The following is a 27913-nucleotide window of genomic DNA, read 5'->3' as shown; positions in this document are numbered from 1 at the left end:
AGTTTCAGCAGTTCGCTAAGGTTGTTATTCGAGTTATTTATGTTTCTTCTCTCTAAGGTATTTTGTTCCCTCTTTAGAATCGACATCTAGAGGAGTACTCACCACTTAATTGGTGATCAATACACGTTCGTTGAAAGAACCGATAGCATGCGATGGCTACAGAGCATCTGCACTGGGAGTGTCCGCCCCGCCTGGCAGGGAGGCCTCGGGGGCTAATGGAGCTGAGGGTTTAGTTGGCCTTGGACCCTCGCTTTTTTCCTTTCCTGTACCATGAAGATAACTGCCTTATCTACCTCTCAGGACTGTTTTGGGGATTAAATAGGACGTTTAAATTACCAACGCTGTTTGAAATAAGCATTTCAAAATTGTTATAACCCTTTAGTACATGTGGGAAACGTTGACATACATGTTCAAATTTATTTTTCTGCTGGCTTATTTAGGTTTGTTTAAACCTTGAGTCCCTAGGATTGTCTAAGAACATGCGTAAATGTGTGTGGAGGCCTCCCTGGAGGCCAGAGAACTGCCAGCAGCCTTCATGGTGTTAGGGGAACAGGAACCTAGGAGAGCCAGGGTGACACCGTTTTAAAATCAACAACCCATCTTGGCCGGCGCAGTGGCTCACGCCTGTAATCCCAGCAGTTTGGGAGGTCAGGGTGGGTGGATCACCTGAGGTCAGGAGTTCGAGACCAGCCTGGCCAGCATGGGGAAACTCCGTCTCTACTAAAAATATAAAAAAAAATTAGCCGGGTGTGGTGGTGGGCACCTGTAATCCCAGCTACTCAGGAGGCTGAAGCAGGAGAATTGCTTGAACCCAGGAGGAGGAGGTTGCAGTGAGCCAAGATCACGCCATTGCACTCCAGCCTGGGCAACAAGAATGAAACTCCGTCTCAATAAAATAAAAATAAAATAAAATAAACTCCATCTTAAAACCAGTGAAACCACCGTTGCAAAATTATAACTGAGACAGTGAGAGATCTGACCTAACCAACTCCATCCTACTTTTAACCTCCAAACTGTCCTTGTTCATTCCTGGGTGTAGGCCAAACTAACTTTGGAAGAAACTTAGTTTATAGTTTCCCGAATCAAATCCTTTTCTTGCCTGGGGACTAGACTGCCTTTGTAGGACTAACAAATTAGCCACAATATTAGAAATTATGGCTTAGAATTCATGCAGCTGGAGATTACAAGATTCTGACCCTCCCTAAATTGCTCTTGGGGATAACATCACTATTGAAAAACCTAAGATCAGTGCTTGAGATATTTTGCAGACCTTGCACTTGCTGGATCAGCTGGGGCCATCCAGTTGGATAAACTGGCTCATCTGATCTTGCCCCCACCCAGGAACTGACTCGGGCCAAGAGGACAGCTTTGATCCATATGATTTCATCTCTGATCTGACCCCTCAGCACTCCCAGCTTACTGGCCCCCTACCTACCAAATTATCCTTAAAAACTCTGAACTCCAGGGCTGGGCACAGTGGCTCACACCTGTAATCCCAGGACTCTGGGAGGCCGAGGCAGGCGGATCACTTGAGGTCAGAAGTTCAAGACCACCCTGGCCAACATGGCAAAACCCTGTCTCTACTAAAATACAAAAATTAGCCAGGCGTGGTGGCGCACGCCTGTAATGCCAACTACTTGGGAGCCTGAGGCAGGAGAATTGCTTGAACCCTGGAAGCGGAGGTTGCAGTGCACTGAAATCGCACCACTGCACTCCAGCCTGGGTAACAGAGCAAGACTCCATCTCAAAAACAACAACAAAAACTCTGACCTCCGAATTCTTGGGGAAATTGATTTGAGTAATAATAAAACTCTGGTCTCCCGCACAGCCAGCTCTGTGTGAATTTTTCTTTCTCTATGCAGTTCACCTGTTTAGATACATCAGCTCTGTCTAGGCAGCAGGCAACATGGACCTGTTTGGCAGTTACACTAGCCTGTAATCCCGGCTACGTGGGAGGCTGAGGCAGGAGAATTGCTTGAACCTGGGAGGCGGAGGTTGCAGTGAGCCAAGATCATGCCACTGCACTCCAGCCTGGGCAACAGAGCAAGACTCCATCTGAAAAAAAAAAAAAAAAAAGATGGTTATAGTCATGCTTAGATGTAGGTACGCACTGAAGTGCCAAGGATAACTTTATTTACATCCACCAAGTACTATATTTTGTCACACTGTCAGCCCACCTGCACTTACACATAGCTTGGCTTTTACACTGATACAAGATGCCTTTGAAACAAAGACGGCATGTTCCTCCTCCTGCTTTCCGCGGGCTCCCCACTCTGTATCAGAGCAGCTGTCTCTCACTGCACTCTGCGACTGCCTTGAGTTCCTCCCTGGACAAGATCCGAGAACCCTTTCTTGGGGTCTGGACCGGACCCCTTTCTCCAGCAGCACTGGGTTCCTCGGATTCACACTCACAGCATGCTGAGGCCTGTCTTACAAAGAATGAACTGAGGCTTAGAAAGATGGAACCATAACTTGCTCAGTCATGTGGCCAGTAAGTTCTTCAGCTTGAATTTAAACATTCCAGGACTGCGTCTTTCCACTCGGCCATCTTTAAAGCAGAGCGATAAAATAGTTTTGTTTTCTAAAAAACAATCACAAGCATAACTGATCACAGTTATAAGCAGTAACCATGTGGGATGCGGAAGACTGAATGAAACCCAGGCGGATTCCCAGCTTGCTCCGTCACAGCTTGGGCACTGCTGTTTACAGCCTGTGTACTCCCCTCCCGCCCTACCACCCACAGGTGTCTCACCTCCTTCCCTGACAGATCGAATGACACAACAAACATTCATCTTGGGTGCACGGTGTGTCCGGCATCAGGCTAAGCCCTTTGGGAAATTGGTTCTTTCAAACATCACAGGTGTCTGAGGCAGGCACCATTATCCACATGTCATAGAAAAAAAACAGTGTTCAGTGAGGCTGAGGTTAGCAATGTGTGCACCTCCACACACTGCTAAATGACAAAGCCGAATTTTGAAGTACGATGCCATGAGGTGTCTGGAGAAGACAACCGAAATGACTTAATCGAGGTGTCAGGGGACTGTCTTATTTTCTGGTCATATAAGCAATATACGCTCATTGGGAGGTTTGGTTGTTCCATTACAAAAAAGACAGACTGTTTTAACAGCCATTAGCAAAGGGATGGGAGGAGTTCTCTTCTGCCTGTTTCTTCTTCCTAAACAGAGCAGAATGACTGTGTTCTCAGAGGGATGTATAATGAGCGAGAGGGGAAAAAGAATGTCCCTGATTTTAAATCCACAGTGTCCTTCACCAGTGAGCAATCGTAGTTCTGTGGGTGGGAGAGCAGGACCGCTGTGCTTGCAAACAACACTTTAAAAAACTGGAACCCAAGTTCAGGATCTGCTGACAGCACATCTGCAGTAAGCATGAGGGTCTCTGGACTCCGGCAGATCAGGTGCTCACTTCTCCGCCTCACTGTGGCAAAGACTCTACCTGACCTAACTCTAGGCAGGGTCCTCGAAGCCCTCAAGGCTCTGACCGGGACCCCCGTCCCCTTTCACCCAAAAGAATCCTGCTGGGTCAATGCAGTGACAATTCCCTGCCCCCGATATCATACTCCTCATCCCCCACCCTCGGTATCTTATCACCTGGCCTGGCTGTGGCACGAATCCTGCTGAGTGGTTCTAGCAAGAACCCCCCTGGCCTGATGTCGCCTCTTCATAGTTTTCCATCCACCCTCACCCGTTCCGTGGCTGTGTATTCCCGTTTTTCTTGTTATACTCAGAGTTGAGCCCAGTCCCACTGCAGTGGCCCCTGCACCTATCATGATTCCCTTGAGACTGTAAAACAAAAATAAAATTCTGGTCCCCCCCTCAACCCCCACAGCCACGAGCTTTCCAAAGTAAACCTTAGAGACTAGTTCAGACCGTGATGGGAAGTGGGGGTCGGACAGGCTCCTTATACCCACCTTCCATTGAAATCCAGGCACAGCTGACCCACATTAACATCGAAGCAGAGATCTTAAGGCTGACAAAACAGACTCTCTGTAGCAGTAAGATACTACATTCCAACCTGACTCTAGTATAGCATCACATGACAGAGAGCAGGCCCTGGAAGAAATCAAGCATTTTACCACAGAATATATTTCTTTGACATATTTTGAAGGGGCCCCACACAGCTATCTCTTGAGGGGAAAATCCACATCCTGCCAGAATCCCCTTCCCTTTCCAGGTCTTTTCCCTGATCTAGGAGAGATTTAACTAAGAGTCTGGCACCTCTTTTAGGTCCAATAAGAGCTCTGAAGATAAAAAAACCCTTGGTCTCCACAACCTTTATCTTAACCCAGACAATCCTTTCTATTCGTTCCAGGTCTTTACAATAATAATTCTTTCAATTAATTGCCCATCAGAAAATCGTTGAATCCATCTATGACCTGGACACCTCCCACTTCCATCCCTGGAGCTGTGTCACCTTTCTGGACCAAACCACTGGACACCTGACATGTATCAGTTGGCGACATGTACACCTCCACACACTGCTAAATGACAAAGCCAAATTTTGAAATACGATGCTGTGAGGTGTTTGGAGAAGAGAACTGAAATGATGTCATGGAGGTGGCAGGGGATCGTCTTGCCTTTTTCTTATTTTCTGCCTGTAACTTCTGTCCCCCTAAAATGCATAAAATCCAGCTGGAACCCAACCACCTTATGCACCAGTTCTTAGGACCTCCTGGGGCTGTGTCACCAATCAAAGCCCTCATATGTGGCTCAGAATAAATCTCATCAAATAATTTACAAATTTGACTCTTTGTGTTGACAAGTCTGTCTTACCACTCTTCAATAAGGGCCGTGTATGATGTTTTCTTTAGCAACTGTGGCAAAATTAAACCTTAGAAATAAAGAGAAAAAGAACTCATTATAGAAAACTGTCTTTCTGCTGATGTGGGCATTCACTGTGTCCTTTTCTTTTTCCAAAAAGTGTATCTTTCTTAAAAACTGAAAAATATTGAGCCACAAAACACAGTACCGATGGCTTGCATGCGGGACACTCGGGATATCGTATTAAAGGGCTCTGATGTTGTCTTGATGATCTGTATGCTGGGTGTTACTTCTGCTGGCTGTGTGACCTTGGAGGGGTTGCTTAACCTCTGTGAGGCACAAGTGTAAAAGGATGAGATTGGTCCCTAAAGTCTCCTCCAACATTAAAGCTAGATGATCCTGAATCTTCTGCTGTTTGAGGATCAGACAAACAACAGTGGGCAGGGTTCTTCCTGTTGAAAATGATAACCCTGAGATAATAGCCGTAATTATTGGTACCCAAAGAAGCCTTAAATCCTCATTGGATGAAGCCATGGCCATAACAACCAGCCTTTAAAAAGTGCCCAGGCATGGTGGCTCCTGCCTATAATCCCAGCACTTTGGGAAGCCGAGGCGGGTGGATCACCTGAGGTCAGGAGTTCGTGACCAGGCTGGTGAAACTTCGTCTCTACTAAAAATACAAAAATTAGCTGGATGTGGTGGCACATGCCTGTAATTCCAGCAATTCAGGAGGCTGAGGCAGGAGAATTGCATGAACCTGGGAGGCAGAGGTTGCAGTGAGCTGAGACTGTGCCACTGCACTCCAGCCTAGACTACAGAGCAAGATTCCATCACAAAAAACAAAACAAAACAAAAAAAAGTGCCCTGACAAGATCATGTTGATTCTAGGGCTACAGAGACAGCTATTGTGGGGCCACCATAGCACACCGTCCTCTAGGCCCCCTCCCGTGGGGACATTTGGCAGTGTCTGGAGACGTTTTTGGTTGCCATGACCTTGGGTGAGAAGCAGGTTGCTCCTGCTGACCTTCAGAGGGGAGAAGCTGCTAGGCTTCTGACAAGGCCCAGGGCAGCCCCACGGCAATGGCCCAGCCCCAACGTCAATGGTGCTGAGCTTGAAAAATCTATATGCTGGAAGGGGACACACCTCCGCTTAAAAACTAAAACTGTAGAGAGAGGGACGCTGGCCTCGAAGTGGACTTTCCGCTGCCCCAAATAGGTCTGCTCTCCGGCTTCATCTCTTGGAATGATATCAAATGGCACTTGGGTGACCTAAAGGACTTTAGTGCAGTTTTAAGAAATGCTTAATTCAGGCCAGGTGTGGTGGCTCACGCCTGTAATCCCAGCACTTTGGGATGCCGAGGTGGGTGGGTCACTTGAGGTCAGGAGTTCTAGACCAGCCTGACCAACATGGTGAAACCCTGTCTCTACTAAAAATACAAAAATTAACCAGGTGTGGTGGTGGTTGCCTGTAATCCTAGCTACTTGGGAGGCTGGGGCAGGAGAATTGCTTGAACCCGGGAGGCGGAGGTCACAGTGAGCCGAGATTGCACCACTGCACTCCAGCCTGGGCAACAGAGCAAGACTCTGTCTCAAAAAAAAAAAAAAAAAGGAATGCTTAATTAATTCATACCTAGAGAGAGGTACAATCACTTTGATTTATTTTTCATCCCTGTTACTATTTTAGGAACAAATTTACAGACTCAAACCTAGCCTCCCCTCTCCCACAAACACACAGCATAATATGGTATAAATCAAATATACAGATATATAAAAGAAATTTAAATTTAGTGAAATTTCTTTTTTTTTTTTGAGATGGAGTCTCACTCCATCACCCAGGCTGGAGTGCAATGGTGCGGTCTCGGCTCACTGCAACCTCTGCCTCCTGGGTTCAAGCGATTCTCCTGCCTCAGCCTCCTGAGTAGCTGGGACTACAGGTGCATGCCACTACACCTGGCTAATTTTTGTATTTTTTTTAGTACAGACAGAGTTTTACTATGTTGGCCAGGCTAGTCTTGAACTCCTGACCTCATGATCCGCCTGCCTCAGCCTCCCAAAGTGCTAGGATTACAGGCGTGAGCCACAGCGCCTGGCTGAAATTTAGTGAAATTTCATGTATTTAAAATGTCAGGTAGAATGTTACAAAGTAGGCAGATCCAGAAAGCAGCACAGGGAAGTGGTATATTTGTTAAACACCAAACAATGAAAACTTACTTAAGAGTTTTCTTTCCAAATCTTCTTCCCACACAGCAGCATTGAGTTTAGCTTCACAGACAAGGATGTGAAACTTGGGATCAGCTGGTCAGAAACCAAGAACAGTACTTAGGAAATAAAATTCCATTTCACATTTTCCCCCTCTTCTATGAAATAGCTAGACCCACATGGTCGTGATGGGATGAGACATGCAAAGTCCTCCGTCTCATAGGGAATCCGCATTTCACATCCGCTCGTGAGTCTCCTCCCTGGGACAAGGCGGAGCTGACTCATTCTGAAGATGACTCTGCAGGCATGGAGTTCATTCCAGAGGAGGTCAGAGTCACTCAGCATGAAGAGAGGGTGTAACAGGATGTTGTCTCTGCTGAGGAAGTGGGGCTGCCACCTGATGGGCTGTCCATCATCACCCCAGGAGAGGCTGGGCCAGGTTGTGGTGCGTCCAACCCCCAGCCCTCTGGGCAGACCGGTTGTGATCTAAGTCATTTCAAGGTAAAGAGCAGGTGATATGTCAGGACCTGCGACACGGTGTTCAGAGAGCATCTAACACAAGCCAGCTGTCTTTGGAGGGGCGGAGCGGGGGGAGGCACTCGTATCTTGTGGGCAGAGGCTTCTTGCCTGACCACAAAGGTGGGGAGGGGTCTGTGTGGGGCCGCTGAGGGGCTTGGAGACTAAAGCCCCACGCCAGTGAGAGAAAACAGGATAGGAAGAGCCAGGGGAACCGGGTGGGGATCCAATCTCTCACTCCATGGAGGACTTTGTAAGGTTTGGACCTAGAGTAAAGGAAAGTTTAATGCATGACATAGACTCATCTCTCTGTTAGTTAGACTAACCCCTCTGTTAGTCTATGTCAGGTTGTGTCTATCAAGACCCATGTCATTCCATCAACTTCTCCCTTTCCCAGAAGGGTTACTTCTCTTTCGCTTGCTGGGAAAGGGAGAAGTTCATGGAATGACGAAGGTCTTGATAGACTCAACCTGAAGCAGCCCTTAGGAGCCAGCAGATCCGGTAGCCCCAGCAGATGTCATTGGCTCGGAGGTCTGTAGGGAAGAGGATATCACAAGACCAGCTGCACAGTCACGGAAGGGGCTCTGGGGCTTTGCAGCAAGGCTCCTTCTCCTTCAGTGACTGATCTCCTTTGAAGAAAGAACTTCTGGCCTGCTTCTGCGCAGGCAGCGACGGCCTGTTTGACCGCAGAGCACCAGGTGAGCAGGTGAACACAGACATGTGCTGTGAACTATCCACTGAGCCGCCAAGCCTTCCCCAGCTCACTGCAGCCTCAGAGCAGGCATGGTGTTGGCATGTCTCGAGATGGCTTGCCCATAGTCCCTGCTCTCCACTTTCAACTTGCCTTCCACCAAGTTCCCTCTTGGGTGCTTTCCCACGAGTAGTTGTCTGGGGGTGAAAAATGTGTATTCGACAGCAGCTTTAGATGCTGAAGTGTTTTGGAGAAGAAGTATATCACTGTTATACTCTCAGAAAGATCTCAAGTTCTGAAAATATCCGTTATCTCCTGGGAATGCTTATAAGAATGTCCTCACTACAAAAGAGAATCGGCTGATAGACATGTTGAGACCAAATAAAGATATTCAAAACAAATAAAGATAGTCAAAGACAAATAAAGAGACCCAGTTGAGAGGGAAAGCTCATTTTTACATAAGACTGGAAAGTAATTGTTGTGGGTGCCTGGCAATTATCTAAAGCCAATGGTGTGATGCAGGGGTTAAGAAGAATTTACCAAGACAGTTGTTGGTAAAGAAAGGCAGATTTATTAGAAAAAGTATGAAAGTACGTTGCAAGGGAGCAATGGGCAGGCCAGCAGGAGAGGAGCTGACTGCCAGGAGACAGAGACTTGCAGGGGGTTTGATAGGATGGTGCTCGTGGTGTGTGCTGGATAGGGCTATGTGCAGTGCTGGTAATGCCAAGGTTGCAGGGAGCTAACTTGCAATTTTTGTATCAGCTGAAGGTCTGGTGATCGCTGGGCACAGGAAGACTGAGTTATTTGTACAGGGGGCCTGTGTGTCCTGGACAATGAAGAAAGGCAGACTCACAGCTTATCCTTTTGCTTTCCTTTGGTCCCACCAACCTGAATCCCCTTCCTTGATTAGGACTGTACAGTAATGAGTATGCAAGGGAATGACAAAATTTCTTTTCTTTTCTTTTTCTTTTTGAGATGGAGCTTCACTCTTGTCACCCAGGCTGGAGTGCAATGGCGCGATCTCAGCTCACTGCAACCTCTGCCCCCCGGGTTCAAGTAATTCTCCTGCCTCAGCCTCCCAAGTAGTTGGGATTACAGGCGCCTGCCACCACACCCGGCTAATTTTTTTGTATTTTTAGTAGAGACGGGGTTTCACTGTGTTAGCCAGGATGGTCTTGATCTCCTGACCTCATGATCTGCCTGCTTCGGCCTCCAAAAGTGTTGGGATTACAGGCGTGAACCACTACACCTGGCCCTTTCTTTCTTTCTTTTTTTTTTTTTTCTTGAAACAGAGTTTCACTCTTTTCACCCAGGCTGGAGTGCAATGGCATGATCTTGGCTCACTGCAACCTCCACCTCCAGGATTCAAGCCATTCTCCTGCCTCAGCCTCCCGAGTAGCTGGGATTACAGGTGCCTGCCACCACGCCTGGCTAATTTTTGTATTTTTAGTAGAGGTGGGTTTTCACCATGTTGGCCAGACTGGTCTCGAACTCCTGACCTCAGGTGATCTGCCCGTCTCAGCCTCCCAAAGTGCTGGGATTATAGGCATGAGCCACTGCGCCCAGCCAGGAATGACAAAATTTCAAAATCACCATCTGTCAACTCCTAATAAAAATAATGAGGTGGGCAAGAATCAGTAATAGATTCCTGAAACCATTAGGCAGAAAGACAGTGAGGAGCTGCACACCTTGCCACGTACCAACCCCCCAACTTATGTGCCTTGCTGATGAGGATGAGGCTGCCACCACCTAACTCAGAGGAAGATCTTTGCATCATCCTAGTGGGACGTGAGCCACATGCCTATGTCCAGTAGGAAGCACACAGGACCACCTGTGCGGGATTCTCGAGTAAATGTTTAACCTAAATCGATAGAACTCTTGATCAACTTGCCAGTCGGCAGGAAATACAGGGAATAGGAGACAAGTTAAGTGGCACCACAAGAAAACAGACAAATTCAGATTTCAGGCATTGTCTTCTCAACAATTCAATGCTATGAAAGAAGAAAAAAAGTGACAGGACTATCCCATTAAATGAGACTTAAGACAGAGAACCAAATGTGTAGCCCTGAATTCAATCCAGATGTCAACTAACCAGCTGGAAAATACATTTTTCAAATAATTGGGAAATTATGGATATAGCCAGCATTAGATGATGTTAGATCATTAATTTTGTGGGATGGTTAGTGGCATTGTGGTTCTACAGGAAAATGTTCTTATTTTTTAGAGATGCGTAGAGATGCTTTTAGGGATGAAATGTCATCATGTCCACAATTTACTTTAAAATACATCAGGAAGAAGGAAAGCTAGATGAAGCAAGGAAGGCAAAACGTTAGCAGCCGTTAAATCAAATGTAAGAGCCTGTTTCTGTTCCTTAATTATTGTCATCTCAACATGTCTATATGTTTGGAAATTGTCGTAATAAAAAGCAAATAATAAGAAGAAAATGATATTTGGAAAGATTCTATTAAAAGAGTGAAAAAGATAACCAGGTAGGCCAATGACATCTTCTCACCTGCGGCCCACTCTCCTCCTCTGTTTTGTCCACAGGGTTGCTCAGTGGACCGATGGCCAGAGGTTGGTGTGTCAAGAATTTGGGGTGTCAAGTTTAAGCACAAAGCATGGACCTTGTCTGACAAGACAGGCTGGCCACTGACTGTTAAGTATTTCCCCACAAAAGGGACAAGCCCGGAGCCAGGTTACCAGCCCACACCTCAAGACAGGCTCTTCTTTTAGAAAATGGACAAAGCTCTATGACCAGAAGAAGCACTTTGGGGAATTTAAATTTACTTTCCCGGACACGACTCCACTATCATCACTACCCCTGAACTTATGGGGCATCCAAACTTCAGTCTCAGCAGGTTTGTTTTGTGTCTGTGTGTGTGTCTGTGTGTGTCTGTGTGTGTGTCTGTGTGCCTATGTGTGTGTGTCTGGGTATGTCTCTGTGTATCTGTGTGTGTCTGTGTTGTGTGTCTGTGTGTGTGTCTGTGTGTGTGTCTGTGTGTGTGTGTCTGTGTATGTCTGTGTGTGTCTGTGTGTGTCTGTGTCTGTGTGTGTGTCTGTGTGTGTGTGTGTGTGTGTGTGTGTTTTGAAACACAGTCTTGCTCTGTCGCCCAAGCTGGAGGGCAGTGGTGCAATCACAGCTTACTGCAGCCTTGACTTCCTAGGCTCAAGCGATCCTCCCATCTCAGCCTCCTGAATAGCTGGCACCACAGGTGTGAGCCAACACTTCTAGCTAATTTTTGTATTTTTTGTAGAAACAGGGTCTTTCTATGTTGCCCAGGATGGTCTTGAACTCCTAGGGTCAAGTGATCCTCCTGCCTCAGCCTCCTGTAGTGTTGGGATTACAGGTGTGAGCCACCATGCCCAGCCAGAATATTTATTAACATCAGATTTTTCTTTTTTATTTTTTGAGACGTAGTTTTCTCTTGTTGCCCAGGCTGGAGTGCGGTGGCGTGATCTCAGCTCACTGCAACCTCCACTCCTGGGTTCAAGCAATTCTCCTACCTCAGCCTCCTGAGTAGCTGGGACTATAGGCACGTACCACCATGCCCAACAAATTTTGTATTATTAGTAGAGATGGGGTTTCACCATGTTGGTCAGGCTAGTCTCGAACTCCTGACCTCAGGTGATCTGTCTGCCTTGGCCTCCCAAAGTGTTGCGATTACAGGCGTCAGCCACCATGCCCGACCAGCATATTTATTTATTTATTTATTTATCTTTTGAGACAGAGTTTTGCTCTTGTTGCCCAGGCTGGAGTGCAATGGAGTGATCTCGGCTCACCGCAACCTCCGCCTCCCGGGTTGAAGCGATTCTCCTGCCTCAGCCTCCCGAGTAGCTGGGATTACAGGCATGCGCCACCGCGCCTGGCTAATTTTGTATTTTTTTTTAGTAGGGACGGAGTTTCTCCATGTTGGTCAGGGTGGTCTTGAACTCCTGACCTCAGGTGATCCGCACACCTCAGCCTCCCAAAGTGCTGGGATTACAGGTGTGAGCTACTGCGCCCAGCCATAAGTTTATGTTTTTAAGAGAAATGTGTTGAAGCACTGGGCTCGAGTGACAGTATGGTGGTTTATTCTGAAAGGGCTCAGCTGTGTGTGCAAAAGTGTGAGTGTGTGTGTGTATGTCAGCATATGTGTGTGAGTATGTATGTGTCTATGTGTGTGAACGTGTATGTGTGTGTGTGTATGTGTATGTGTGTGAGAGTGTTGTGTATGTGTATGTGCTAAAGTAAATATGACTGAACAATAAGAATCGTCAATCTGGTTGTTTGGTACATGAGTATTCATCTTATTTCTTTTTCACTTTTTCTGTGCATTTGAAAGCTTTCATAGTAAGTGAGAAAATGTATCTGGTTGTTAAAACAATATTGCAACGTACACACACAGTCCATTTCCTGTCCCAGAATTGAGACAGTTAGTGCAGAGGCCACTGGCTCAGCTGTGGAAACAAGACTGCACGGTCCGTCTGCACCCACGCTGTCTGTGAGCCCTAGGAATGTCGCTTCCTGTCTCTGGGTCTCAGTTTCCTTCTCTTTAAAATGGGCTGATGCTGTTCCTGCCACAGAGGCTGGGATTCAGGCCACATACCCCGGCACAGCAGCGTTCCGTTGTTACACACTTGAATACTCCCAAGCCAGTTGGTAAAGAGTTGACTCTCCGGGACGCCTTGCACGTTTCCACGACTCAGCAGTCAACGTGGAGCTGAACTGGCTGGGAAGTGTTTTGAGCACTGCCCGTGTTTGTCTCACAGCCCTCACGGGAATCCCGGTTAATGCACTCAATGAGCGGAGCCCTGAAAACCCCACCTGTCACCTCATAAGTGTTCTATAAGTGTTTGCCATTTTAGTAAGTCCTTGTATTTTTATCCAATCTTTGTTTGTTTTATGTTAAAAGGATAGATGGAAGGTTAATGTTGAAGTAATTAACTTCTTAATGGAAATGTATAATTACAAAGTAATTGAAAAGAAGAATAGATGAGTTCTGTGAGAGTTTGTCTTTCTGCCTCATGCTAAAATGTAAGCTCTTGTTGTGAACGAAAGCCTGTGTGCAAATGGTTTGCAGGCTGATCAGCGAATCTGGGGCACAGAGCTACCCAGGAGCTCTCACTGTCGATTTAACATCCAAGCATTTTATGTAGCTTCTTGATGCCGATGTTGGTAAGAGACACTAAATTGTCATGGGCATTATGGAGAAAATCCGTAGATGATTTCTGGAGCACAAAAGCCTGACCTGGAATTGGGGCAGAGCTGGGGAAGGTAGGGGGAATGATTCATTTGTACAGCAGGGGGGATGTGGGGGGCTCAGGCCAGAGCAGGGTGGGGCTGCTGGAAACCAGATAAGGAGAAGAACATAGATGTGACAGCAAAGACTCCTTAGTTGTGAGCTAATCAGTGAGCTCAATTATGTAGGGCAAGTTTAAAGAATTTAAACATTAAACCATATGTTCCTTATATAAAACAATTTTTGAGTGCCAGGGAACTTCCAGCCAGACATCGACCTAGGGTTGTTCATCACCATAGTGGCTGGTGGGGTACCATTCATGTGGGAGGTTGGAGGAGTGGGCAACGGGGTTAGGCTGTGTCGGTCTTCTTGACAGGTACTCAAGGACATCCGCTGTGTGCCTAGGTGCAGCTGTGGCACTGGGACGGACACAGGAAGCAATGTGGGATCTTTGCTGCCAGTGAGCTCCCAGTCTAGGAGAAGAGAGAGGAAGCATCTTTATCTGTGTTATCCCAGGTAGGCGCGCCAATTATATGTCTGTATCCTTATCTGTGTCTACATCTACACCTACATCTACAGTCATATCAATATCTATACCCATACCCATATCTCTATATATCTACATCTATACCCATATCACAGCTGTGTCTATATCTGTTAAGTCATTCTTGCATTGCTATAAAGAAATACCTGAGACTGGGTCATTTACAAAGAAAAGAGGTGGAATTGGCTAACGGTTCTGCAGGCTGCACAAACATCATACCAGCAACTGCTCCGCTTCTGAGGAGGCCTCAGGGAGCTTTTGCTCATGGCAGAAGGTGAAGCGGGAGCAGGTGTGTCACATGGACAGAGCTGAAGTCAGAGAGAGAGAGTGGGTTGGGGGAGCTGCCACACACTTAAACAACCAGACCTCCTGAGAACTCACTCACCATTGTGAGGACAGCATGAAGCTATGCGGGATCTTCCCTCACGAACTAAACTCCTCCCAGCAGACCCCATCTCCAACACTGGAGATTACAACTCAACATGAGATTTGCGTGGGGACAAATATCTAAACTATATTACTATATCTATATCTATATACACCTATGTCCATAGATCCTTCTATGTCCACATCTGTACCTGTAATGTGTGTGTGCATATAGATACATATGTCTTTTTACAAAGAAAATAAGGCCAGGTACGGCAGCTCACACTGGTAATCCCAGCACTTTGGGAGGCTGAGGCGGGTGGATCACCTGAGGTTAGGAGTTCGAGACCAGCCTGGCCAACATGGTGAAACCTTGTCTCTATTAAAAATACAAAAAAAAAAAAAAAATAGCTGGACATGGTGGTGGGTGCCTGTACTCCCAGTTACTCGGGAGGCTGAGGCAGGAGAATCGCTTGAACCCAGCAGGCGGAGGCTGCAGTGAGCTGAGATCATGCCACTCCACTCCAGCCTGGGTGACAGAGTGAGACTCCTTCTCAAAAATAAATAAGTGAAAAGAAAATAAGCTCAGAGAAATCAGGTGGTGCCACCATCAATAAGCCTCAGAACCGGAATGCAAACGTGGGCTTTCGTGCCTTCAAAGCCAGAACTGTGTTCAACCCTCTCGCTTTAGGGTCTGTATCAGTTTGTTAGGGCTGCCTCAACAAAGTGCCACAAACAATAGGACTACCTTCTCTCCCAGGCCAGAAGTCTGAGATCCTGGTGTCCGCAGGGCTGAGCTCCCCTGAAGTCTCCAGGGGAGGGTCTGTCCCAGCCAGGCCTGGATCTGGCCTCTGGTGGCTCCTCGGCCGGTGGCCCCTCGGCTGCATGGCTCCTCAGCTGGGTGGTGGAGCTCCAGTCCTCACGTGGTGTTCTTCCTCTGTGTGTGTGTCTCTCTGTGTCCCAGTTTCCCCTTTTTATGAGAACACTGATTGTATTCAGTTAGGATGCTCCCTCATGACCTCATCTGAATTTGATTTAACTTCATTCCCTCTTTGGAAATAGACAAGACCCTATTTCCAAATAAAGTCACATTTTGAGGTATGGGGGGTGGTTAGGTCTCCAACATATCTTTTTTTTTGAATGGGGTATAATTCAACTCATAACGGTATCTTTCACCAAAACCCAGTGATCCTACTTAATCCACATCCCATCTCTTAATGCCTAGTCCCATCGACTTGTCACTAGATGATGCTGAGAACAAAGGTTTCGTATCTGGGATAAAAGCTTTTTCATCATCATAGAAATTTGGCAAACTTCAGAAGCACCATTACTGTGTTTCAATTTTATCAAGCCTTTTAACAGCCGTACCATATCCTTGGACTACTTCTATTTTGTAGATAAACGCATGGAAACTTGTTTATGTGTACACGTGGTGCTCACACCGCATGTTAGAAGTATGCAATGTGCTTTCTTACACGTGTGGTCATTTATGGCAAACAGCTCTGGGAGGAAAGCAAGGCAGGAAGCAGCTTGTGCATCTGCAGAGGGCACGATGGTGTCTGCTGGGCTGGGTGACTCACCAGTCACAAGCTGGGGTGGGTGGGGCCAGAGAGCCACAGTGCAGAGCTGTTGGACCTCAGGCCCTCACAGCTGAATCAGGGTTCACTTTTTAGGGCTTATTGTTGGGCAGAGTCCAGAGACAGCCAGGGATCCCCACATATTGAAGCAGAAAGCACCTTCTAGCCGAGCCACGTTGGACGTGGGACCCATCACTCGTCTTATTTCGACATCTTATAACTTCGAGGAACACAGTTATTGCAATCTTCGCATCGTCTGCCTTTCCTCCATATGTGCTCTGTAGTGTTATTTTCTTGACATTTCTCTTCCTTTGGGGTGGAAAAAGAGGAAAAAGGTCACGGTGGGTGGAAACAAAAATGAGAAGAGAAAGTGCATGGGCAGAAGTTCAGTGAGGATGTTGTCACGTCAGAAACCCACACCTCCAACTTGTGGTCTGACGAGGTGATCAGACTCAGGACACAAGAGGGGCGTTCCTCGCCCCATCGCAGCTAATGTCAGTCACGTTACAGGGCAGTTCGTATGGAAAGCGCACAGCCTATACTGCGGTCCAGGTTAGATTCCAGCAGCGCGGCTTTCATGTCCTGCTCAGGCAAGCCTTGGTCACTCACTGGGTCTCTGATTCTGTGACAAATCCAGTGGGCAGACACCCTGAGAGAGCAAGAGGTGACTGAGTCATGGCCTGGCTGTGGGGGACAGCCCACAGTCTGGAGATAGCAAGCCGCCAATGCTGCAGTCACCCTTATAAAACATTTGGAATTACGGAAGCTGAGCAGAGCCGGTTTTCTTGTTTACTTTGTTTCTGGTTTGCAGAAAGCATTAGGTTGGAGGGTTTTTTTTCTTGTTCTTATCTCACAAAATGTAAACTATCAGAGACTTAAAGCTTAAGTACTTTTGTGCATCCAGACAAACCACGACAAAACAAAACAGCCGGCTACAGCCTACACGTTTGGGCCAGGGTCATGGTTCTCTCACGGAACGCTGTTCAGAAGTGAAAAGACACCAACATTGAGAATTCAGGAGAAGGAGAATTTCAGACATTGTATTCAGTGCTCTTTGTGGCTGAGTCTCTGCAATATACTGTCTTCCATTTAAGGACTAGAATCAAAGGCTGAGCTGTCTCCATCGCTCCCTGCCCATTGAGAGCCTGTGGCCATATGGGGAAACTACCTTTTCATCATGGAAAAGAAGAACTGGTGAGCTTCCTTTGCTGACTCATTAAGCCATTCATCCAGCGTTCACCAAGTGCTACATTCATCCAGCGTTCACCAAGTGCTACCGGAGTGCCAGGCTCAGGACCACACGGAGCTGTTTAGCTGTTCTTGTGACTTTTTTCCCACTTTTTCTTTTTTTTTTTTTGAGATGGAGTTTTGCTCTTGTCGCCCAGGCTGGAGTGCAATGGTGTGATCTCAGCTCACCGCAACATCTGCCTCCCAGGTTCAAGCAATTCTTGTGCCTTAGCCTCCCGAGTAGCTGGGATTACAGGTGCCTGCCATCATGCCTGGCTGATTTTTGTATCTTTAGTAGAAACGGGGTTTCCCCATGTTGGCCAGGCTGGTCTCAAACTCCTGACCTCAGGTGATCCACCAGCCTCGGCCTCCCAAAGTGCTGGGATTACAGGTGTGAGCCACCATGCCCTGCCAATTTTTTTTCTCCTAACATCTCAGGGGAAGGTTTTTATCCTCGTGCACTTTGCCCATCACGAGCCGGGTCCCGTGTTGATGCCAAGGTCATAGCAAGTGTCACGCAGCACGCCATTGGGTACTCGAAGTGTTTGGGTGCCTGCCCTCCCCTCGGATTCGGCCCCATCCAGGGGCCCTGCTCCCGTTTCCTGCCCAGCACCTTCCTCCAGGAAGTCCCCCTCCCGGCCACCCAGCCCATTTCCAGACCTCACCCTTGACCTTCACCCCTTATTTGTGCACGTGCTGCCATCTTTCCCGGTGTCACGTCTCACCGTCACATTCCCAGCCAGGAGAGTTCCTGCATATCACACAAGACCTGCCTAGGGAGCTGCCTTCCCGAGTTTTCATCTTCTCTCGTCCTCAAGGAGCCTCCCCAGAGCCTCCGGCCAGGCACGCGGCTCCTTCTGCTGGCTCTCCCCTCCCTCTTCTGTCACTAGAAGGGCCTTGACCCGATCAGTGATGAGCCTTTGTCGTGATGACACATTCGTCTTCTCTCTGAGTGGCTCTGTACCGTGTTCACTTAGCTAATCTGTGTTTCTCAAAGTTCCCTTCCCTGAATGGTTCCAACTTCCTGTTGGAGGAAAGAGAGATTTGCAGAAAATTTGGAAGGTGGAAATGAAGGAGCAGCTATTTTCTACAGGAACATCGTCTGTGTTTATTCACACTGTGAGGCTCAAAGAGGTTGCTTTCCCCCTACCAGGGGAAAAGGGATGCTGCACGAAGGAATTTTAGGCAGTTACACTGTAATGGTGGGTACGTGTCATTCTACATGTGCCCAAACCAGAGAATGGCCAACACCGTGAGTGCTCCGTGTGTTAACAGTTGATGAACCTGCATTGGGGTATCGGAGTCGCCAGTGGGGGCACAAACATCCACGGAAACATCAAGCCCCACTCATCCCCTCCTAGTGGGAAGCCCTCCCTCCACTCATCAACGCCACAGGTGCCTTTATGGGAGAGTTTTAAAGGTTGTAGTTTTAGACTGCCTACTTGTTCAGGGCAGAGAAAGAGAATAAGCTCTGAAAATGGCAAAGGCATAGCAGGAGGAGATTGGGCCCGTGGTGGAGATAAGCCCCCAGGCCAGGGCTGCACAAGCCCTCCCTCAGTGGGAGGGACCTTCCTGCTTGTGGTGGGACTGTTTGCCTCACAGTGAGCGCTCATTCTCCCGCCCGGGGCGGCTGGCACCCATCATTGCAGATCTGTGGGTGCTCCTATGCCTCCAGAGGACACTAAAGAGCAGGGAAGATGCAGTTTCCTTCCAGTCCAAACCAGCCACCTGCCGGAAGGAAGAAGGAGAACCAGGGCTGCATCCAAGGAAAACACTTTCATTTCTCAAAGGAAAACATTAGGAAACTGGAGGAAGCTATTTCCGGGTGTGTAACTGACCCAGGATCTTCCTCTGGAGCAGGGCTGGCAAAACAAGGCCCTCAGGCCAAATCAGGTCCACCATCCATTTATTTTGTATTCTCTGTAAGCTAACCATGACCTTTATTTTTTTTTAATGATTCAAAAATGTAGAAGGAGAATGATGTTTTGTGACATGTAAAAATGATATGCTGTTCACATTTTCAAGTTCATCAAAATAAGATGAACTTGAACAGCACCAGGCTCATGGGTTTAGTATTGTCTGCAGCTGTTTTACGTGGCAGCAGGAGAAAAGGTCCCACAGAGACCACATGGCTCACAAAGCCTAAAAGGTTAACTTTCTGGCTCATTACTGGAAAAGTTTGCTGATCCCTGACTATTTTTATGTTATTTTCTTTTCTTTTCTTTTCTTTTATTATTTTTGAGACAGGATCTCACTCTGTCGCCCAGGCTGGAGTGCACTGGTGCAACCTCGGCTCACTGCAGCCCTGACGTCCCGGGCTCAAGCGATCCTCCTATCTCAGCCTCCTGAGTACCTGGGACAGCAGGAGTGCAACACCACACCAACACCAGACCACAGCCTTGACCCCTGAGTTTAGAACATGCAAGAAATTCCTACAAATCAATTAGAAAAAACAGGCGATTTAATTAGAGAAATGGGCAAAAGACCTGAACAAGCACTTTACCAAAGAAGAGATCAAAACAGTTACTCAATGGATGCTCAACTGTGTTATTCATCAGTGGATGCTGCTTAAAACCACGTTGAGATATCACTACATAGCCGCCAGGACAGCAAAGTCAGGAAAGAGGAGCAGGAATCAGTGAGGATACAGAGAAACTGAACTCAAACATTGTTGGTGGGAACTGAACTCACACACTGCTGAGGGGAACTGAACTCACTCACACACCACTGGGGGGACTGAACTCACACAGCACTGAGGGGACTGAACTCACTCGCACACCACGGGGGGAACTGAACTCACTCGCACACCATGGGGGGGACTGAACTCACTCGCACACCACTGGGGGGACTGAACTCACACACCACGGGAGGACTGAACTCACTCACACACAATGGGGGGGACTGAACTCACTCACCTACCACTGGGGGGACTGAACTCACACACCACGGGGGGACTGAACTCACTCACACAGCACTGGGGGACTGAGCTCACTCACACAGCACTGGGGGGGACTGAGCTCACTCGCACAGCACTGGGGGACTGAGCTCACTAGCACAGCACTGGGGGCACTGAGCTCACTCGCACAGCACTGGGGGGACTGAGCTCACTTGCACACCACGGGGGGGACTGAGCTCACCACGGGGGTGCCTGAGCTCACTCACACACAACTGGGGGGACTGAAGTCACTCACATACCACTGGGGGGACTGAACTCACTTGCACACCACTGGGGGACTGAACTCACACCCACACCGCTGGGGGGACTGAACTACTCACACACTGCTGGGGGGACTGAGCTCACACACCACGGGGGGACTGAACTCACTCGCACAGCACGAGGGGGACTGAGCTCACTTGCACACCATGGAGGGGACTGAGCTCACCACGGGGGGGTCTGAGCTCCCTCACACACCACTGGGGGGACTGAGCTCCCTCACACAGCACTGGGGTGACTGAGCTCCCTCACACAGCGCTGGGGGGACTGAGCTCCCTCGCACACCGCGGGGGGGACTCAGCTCACATGCACAGCACTGGGTGGACTCAGCTCACTCGCACAGCACTGGGTGGGCTGAACTCCACTCGCACAGCACTGGGTGGACTGAGCTCACTCACACACCACGGGGGGCCTGAACTCACTCACACACAACTGGGGGGACTGAGCTCACTCACACACCACTGGGGGGACTGAACTCACACACACACCACTGGGGGGACTGAGCTCACTCACACAGCACTGGGTGGACTGAACTCACTCACACACCACAGTGGGGACTGAACTCACTCACACAGCACTAGGTGGACTGAACTCACTCACACACCACTGGGGGGACTGAGCTCACTCACACACCACTGGGGGGACTGAGCTCACTCACACACCACGGGGGGCCTGAACTCACTCACACACAACTGGGGGAACTGAGCTCACTCACACACCACTGGGGGGACTGAGCTCACTCACACACCACGGGGGGCCTGAACTCACTCACACACAACTGGGGGGACTGAGCTCACTCACACAGCCCTGGGTGGACTGAACTCACTCACACACCACAGTGGGGACTGAACTCACTCACACAGCACTGGGTGGACTGAACTCAATCACACACCACTGGGGGAACTGAGCTCACTCACACAGCACTCGGGGGACTGAACTCACACACCACGGAGGGGGCCTGAACTCACTCACACACCACTGTGGGGAAACTGAACTCACTTGCGCACCGCTGGGGGGAAGTACATTTTTGCATTGACCCTAGAGCAGTAACCACTGAAACCGAACTGAAGCTTCCATGGCGACGCTGTGATTCCTCACGACCCGCAGAAATTCAAACATGTTGCACACAAGGTCATGCGCAAGAATGTTGACAGGATCACTGTTTGTGTGTTTATCTGAACCTTCACCTGCTCATGAGAGATGAAGGTTATCATGTGAACGTGGGGAAGACATTGCCAAACATCCAGGGGAGGTTTCCCCGGAGAGCAGACACCACCTCCCGTCACCGTCCTCTTGGAAATGCCTTGCAGCACGGTCAAGGGACTCTGCTGCTCTGCCAGTCCACTGCGTAGGTCTTCCTGCTTCTCCACTTTATTTCCACCAGATTATAAACTCTTGGAAACAAATATTCTGCCATCACTCATTTCTTTATCACTCACAGCATCTGGATGTCCTCCACAACAGCAAGTGGCACCTGTCATATTTTGTTTTGTGTTTTTTTTTTGTTTTTTTTTTTTTTTTGAGACGGAGTCTCGCTCTCTTGCCCAGGCTGGAGTGCAGTGGTGTGATCTCTGCTCATTGCAAGCTCCCCCTCTCGGGTTCAAGCGATTCTCCTGCCTCAGCCTCCCTAGTAGCTGGGACTACAGCTGCGTGCTGCCACGCCTGGCTAATTTTTTGAATTTTTAGTAGAGACGGGGTTTCACAGTGTTAGCCAGGACAGTCTTGATCTCCGGCCCTCGTGATCCACCCGCCTCGGCCTCCCGAAAGTGCTGGGATTACAGGCATGAGCCACCGCGCCCGGCCACCTGTCATGTTTTACAGCTGAGGAAGCTGAGGTCACATGTCCAAGGACTCAAGCATGGGATGTCTCTGTCCCTACCCAGCGTGGGTCTCACCACCACTCCTTATTGACTCCACTCTGATCAGACTGTGCCTCTGATAACTCCCAGGACAGGCTCAGCCTTTTCAAGCTTCTGGGGCTTTGCATTTGCTTTTGCCTCTACCTGGGTCTTTATTTCTTCCATTGTCCAAGGACCAAGTCCTCCTCATCCTTCAGGTCTCAACTCCAGCTGGGCTCCGAGGAGGAGCTACCACCTGGGATGCCACTACCTGTCGGGCCTGCCTCCCTCTCTTACTCGCTCGTGTCCTTGCATTTCACTCATTGAATGATCTTAAACTGTAATGACATGATAATTATTTTTATCTCTTTGTGGACTGTTTATTTTCTGTCCTGCCCTTCCCACCTCACAAGAATGGGAAGCCCCATAGGGGGCTGGGACATCATCTGTCTTATTCACACATGATGTTAAAAGAGATTGTTTTCTTCCTAATGGTGATGAAGTTACACTGCACAGAGGATTATCAGGGCAGTGAAGCTACCCTGCATGGCACTATCATGGTGGATAGGAGCAGTGCACATCTGTGCAGACCCAGAGGATGGACAACACCTAGAGCGAGCCCTCGTGTAAACCACGGACTCCAGGCAATGAAGACGTGTTCATGTGGGTTCACCAGTGGTAACAAATGCACCACATTTGCTGGTGGGGGTGGCTGTGCGTGCAGGGGAGAGGGGACAGGCAGCACATGGCAGGTGTCTGTACCTTCTGTGCATTTTACTGTGAGCCAAAAACTGCTCTAAAAAAATTGTCTATTTTTAAGTTCTGATGGGTTCTCTGGCTTCAGGGAGTTGCCATTTTGGATCCTGAAGAATGAAGAGATAGGCTCATTTGCATGAGGTAGGCAGAGTCAAGTTGGAGGTTGCACTACGCGCTGGGACTGAGGCCATCAGACTCCGGAGGGAGGAGGGGAGCATAGCTGCTGTCTTGCTGATAGCTTCATGGGGAAGCTGGTGTCTGAGTTAGGATGAATGTCTTAGTCCATTTGTTTTGCTATCAAGGACTACCTGAAGCTGGGTAATTTATAAAGAAAGAGGTGTATTTGGCTCACCTCTCTGCAGCCTTCACAGGGAGCATGGTGCCAGCATCTGCAACTGGTGAGGCCTCAGAAATGTTAGAAATCGGCCAGGCGCAGTGGCTCACGCCTGTAATCCTAGCACTTTGGGAGGTTGAAGGGGGCAGATCACCTGAGGTCAGGAGATCGAGACCAGCCTTGCCAACATTGGTGAAACCCCGTCTCTACTAAAAACACAAAAATTAGCTGGGCGTAATGGCAGGCACAAGTAATCCCAGCTACTCGGGAGGCTGAGGCAGGAGAATCGCTTGAACCCAGGAGGCAGAGGTTGCAGTGAGTCAAGATCACGCCACTGCATTCCAGCCTGGGTGACAAAACTAGACTCTATCTCAAAAAAAAAAAAAAAATGTGAGAAATCATTCTGCTCATGGCGTCATGGCGAAGGGGAAGTGGAGCAGGCGTCACATGCCAAGAGGAAAGAAGCCGTAGACAGGGACAGAGAGAGACGAAAGGAGATCTTTTTAACAATCAGATCTCGTGCGAGCTAATGAGATGAGACAAATAGAGTAAGGATGGCACCAAGACATTTATGTAGGGGCTACATCAGTGACCAAACACCTCCCAGCACACCAGCGACCAGACACCTCCCAGCACACCAGCGACCACACACCTCCCACCACACCAGAGACCAGACACCTCCCACCACACCAGAGACCAGACACCTCCCACCACACCAGAGACCAGACACCTCCCACCACACCAGAGACCAGACACCTCCCACCACACCAGCGACCACACACCTCCCACCACACCAGAGACCAGACACCTCCCACCACACCAGTGACCAGACACCTCCCAGCACACCAGAGACCAGACACCTCCCAGCACACCAGAGACCAGACACCTCCCAGCACACCAGAGACCAGACACCTCCCACCACACCAGTGACCAGACACCTCCCAGCACACCAGAGACCAGACACCTCCCAGCACACCAGAGACCAGACACCTCCCAGCACACCAGAGACCAGACACCTCCCAGCACACCAGAGACCAGACACCTCCCACCACACCAGAGACCAGACACCTCCCACCACACCAGAGACCACACACCTCCCACCACACCAGAGACCACACACCTCCCAGCACACCAGAGACCAGACACCTCCCAGCACACCAGCGACCAGACACCTCCCACCACACCAGAGACCAGACACCTCCCAGCACACCAGAGACCAGACACCTCCCACCACACCAGAGACCAGACACCTCCCACCACACCAGAGACCAGACACCTCCCAGCACACCAGCGACCAGACACCTCCCACCACACCAGAGACCAGACACCTCCCACCACACCAGAGACCACACACCTCCCACCACACCAGAGACCACACACCTCCCAGCACACCAGAGACCAGACACCTCCCAGCACACCAGCGACCAGACACCTCCCACCACACCAGAGACCAGACACCTCCCAGCACACCAGTGACCAGACACCTCCCACCACACCAGAGACCCACACACCTCCCACCACACCAGAGACCAGACACCTCCCAGCACACCAGTGACCAGACACCTCCCACCACACCAGAGACCAGACACCTCCCACCACACCAGAGACCAGACACCTCCCACCACACCAGTGACCAGACACCTCCCACCACACCAGAGACCCACACACCTCCCACCACACCAGAGACCACACACCTCCCAGCACACCAGTGACCAGACACCTCCCACCACACCAGAGACCACACACCTCCCAGCACACCAGTGACCAGACACCTCCCACCACACCAGAGACCAGACACCTCCCACCACACCAGAGACCACACACCTCCCAGCACACCAGAGACCAGACACCTCCCACCACACCAGAGACCAGACACCTCCCACCACACCAGAGACTAGACACCTCCCAGCACACCAGTGACCAGACACCTCCCACCACACCAGAGACCACACACCTCCCAGCACACCTGTGACCAGACACCTCCCACCACACCAGAGACCCAGACACCTCCCACCACACCAGAGACCACACACCTCCCAGCACACCAGAGACCAGACACCTCCAACCACACCAGAGACCCAGACACCTCCCACCACACCAGAGACCAGACACCTCCCAGCACACCAGTAACCAGACACCTCCCACCACACCAGAGACCAGACACCTCCCACCACACCAGAGACCAGACACCTCCCACCACACCAGAGACCAGACACCTCCCACCACACCAGAGACCAGACACCTCCCAGCACACCAGAGACCAGACACCTCCCAGCACACCAGAGACCAGACACCTCCCACCACACCAGCGACCAGACACCTCCCAGCACACCAGAGACCCAGACACCTCCCACCACACCAGAGACCCACACACCTCCCAGCACACCAGAGACCAGACACCTCCCACCACACCAGAGACCCACACACCTCCCAGCACACCAGAGACCAGACACCTCCCACCACACCAGAGACCCACACACCTCCCAGCACACCAGTGACCAGACACCTCCCACTAGACCCCCACCAATACTGGGGATCCAATGTCAGCCTGAGGTTTCAGGGGTGTGAAGCATCCAAACGATATCACTGGGGTGTGTGTGGGGAGGCAGGATGATGGCAGAAGGGCTCGAGACAGGAAGACCTTGCCTTGGGTGGGAAGCCTGTGCACAACCATCAGGAAACTCATCTGTTTCTGCTGGAGTTTAACTTGACTTTGATTGGTTATTAAAAACAATCCTGTAATCCCAGCAGTTTGGGAGGCTGAGGTGGGCCGATCACGAGGTCAGGAGTTCGAGACCAGCTTGGCCAACATGGTAAAACCCCGTCTCTACTAAAAATAGAAAAACTAGCTGGGTGTGGGGGTGGGTGTCTGTAATCCCAGCTACTCGGGAGGCTGAGGCAGGAGAATTGGTTGAACTCAGGAGGTGGATGTTGCAGTGAGCTGAGATTGCACCACTGCACTCCAGCCTGGGTGACAGAGCAAGACTCCATCTCAGGAAAAAAAAAAAAAAATCATTGGGCTGGGCATGGTTGCTCACTCCTATAATCCCAGCACTCTGGGAGGCCGAGGCAGGTGGGTCACCTAAGGTCAGGAGTTCAAGAGTGGCATGACCAACACGGTGAAAACCCATCTCTACTAAAAATACAAAAATTAGCCGGGTATGGTGGTGGGCGCCTATAGTCCCAGCTCCTCACTAGGCTGAGGTGGGAGAATCGCTTGAACCCCAGAGGCAGAGGTTGCAGTGAGCCGAGATCGCGCCACTGCACTCCAGCCCGGGTGACAGATTGAGACTCTGTCTCAAAAATAAATAAATAAAATAAATAAATAAATAAATAAATAAAAATAATCATTGGTTCTCACCTCTTTTATGATTTTTTTGCCCCATTCTCTCTTCTCTCCTGGGGCTGTGTGCGCACAGAGGACCTGCTCCCCTGTCCCAAGCACCCTGGTCTATTGTGCCCCCTGCCCGTTTCCCTCCTCTGTCCTCTGCCTGTTCTGGCTGTGCAAATGTTTCGGAGGACTCACCCACTTTCCCCGTCCCCTCCTTTGCTGCCTACAGTCCATGTTAGAGTTCTTATTTTCAGTATCACATTTCATATTTCTAAAACTTCTACTTGATTCTTTTATTATTATAATTTTCACTTTTCTGGTGAAATTCTCCATCGGCTCGCTTCAGTACTTGGATGGAGTAACCCCGTATTTTTCAGAGGACGCATCTCATAACTCCAGCTCCTGAAATTCCCACGATCCCTTCCTATTGCCTGTTTTTCTTGGCTGTCGGTAATTTCTTTCTTGTCTTATCTCTGTCAGGCAAGTTTTGGTTGAATGTTGCTATTGCCTATTAAAGGTTGTAGAGATGATTTGAGGACCTGGATGTATTATCTTCAGGAAGCATTTTCTTTTACTCATGGCAGGTATGTGGGTGGGGACAAAAAATCTCAATCCAATTAGGGTTTGTACTGTTTGGGGGCTGAGTTTCAGGGTTTTTTTCCCCCCAAACTTACTACTATATCAGATAGTGAATATGTTTCATGTTTAGAATTGTAAATTAGAGGTTATTTCCTACTGCCCAGCTCAACCTGGGTAGAGAAATGTGAGCCCAAAGCTAAACATTCCAGTTTTCTCATCCCAGCGTTCACAAACACGACAATGTTTGGCTGTCGGAGTCCCAGGTGACAGGGGTGAGCCGGGCAGGCTTGGTTTTCAAGTAAAGAGGCTTTTCATGGGGATGGGGCACTGCGGGCAGAGGAGGGAGGCTGTGGGGGTAGCAGGAGCTCTGGGAGACAGTGGGGCTCTCACAGGGGAGGAGGGGTCATTGTATTTGAGCCCAGCACAATTCCTTACAAGTGATTTTTTTTTTTTTTCGAGAACAAGCCAATTGATATAGTTTGGATGTGTGTCCCTTCCAAATGTCCTGTGGAAATGTGACCCCTGGTGTTGGAGGTGGGCCTGCTGGGAGGTGACTGTGTTGTGGGGGCGAATCTTTCATGAATGGCTTGGTGCCTTCCTGCTGTCTCCAGTGAGTTCACTGGAAATCTGGCTGTTTAAAGAGCCTGGCACCTCTTGGCTGTGCGTGGTGGCTCACACCTGTAATCCCAGCACTTTGGGGGCCGACGCGGGTGGATCACAAGGTCAGGAGATCGGGACCATCCT

At 49.4% G+C, this 27913-nt stretch overlaps 2 long non-coding RNA genes across 4 annotated transcripts; one reads left to right on the top strand and one right to left on the bottom strand.

Moving 5' to 3' along the window:
- Window positions 1-365: 365 nt before the first annotated feature.
- LOC103891261 (uncharacterized) lies at window positions 366-7284 on the bottom strand. 2 transcript variants are annotated; one of them, XR_655512.4, is made up of 6 exons: window positions 6990-7284; window positions 4791-4848; window positions 3929-4070; window positions 2753-2864; window positions 2188-2425; window positions 366-2055 (listed from the first exon to the last, which is right to left on the bottom strand). It is a non-coding gene; the product is annotated as an uncharacterized LOC103891261 (long non-coding RNA). The 2 variants fall into 2 exon arrangements; XR_008527718.2 differs by lacking the exon at window positions 2753-2864.
- LOC103891260 (uncharacterized) lies at window positions 7261-22528 on the top strand. 2 transcript variants are annotated; one of them, XR_002916079.3, is made up of 4 exons: window positions 7261-7478; window positions 10732-11042; window positions 13809-13919; window positions 19365-22528. It is a non-coding gene; the product is annotated as an uncharacterized LOC103891260 (long non-coding RNA). The 2 variants fall into 2 exon arrangements; XR_010141043.1 differs by having other exon boundaries at window positions 13780-13919.
- The last annotated feature ends 5385 nt before the right edge of the window (window positions 22529-27913 follow it).

Source organism: Pongo abelii, chromosome 7 (assembly GCF_028885655.2).
Source record: "Pongo abelii isolate AG06213 chromosome 7, NHGRI_mPonAbe1-v2.0_pri, whole genome shotgun sequence".
In the NCBI taxonomy this organism is placed as follows: Eukaryota; Metazoa; Chordata; class Mammalia; order Primates; family Hominidae; genus Pongo; species Pongo abelii.
The sequence above is the reverse complement of the archived record's forward strand: the minus strand, read 5'-3'. Positions and strand labels throughout refer to the sequence as shown.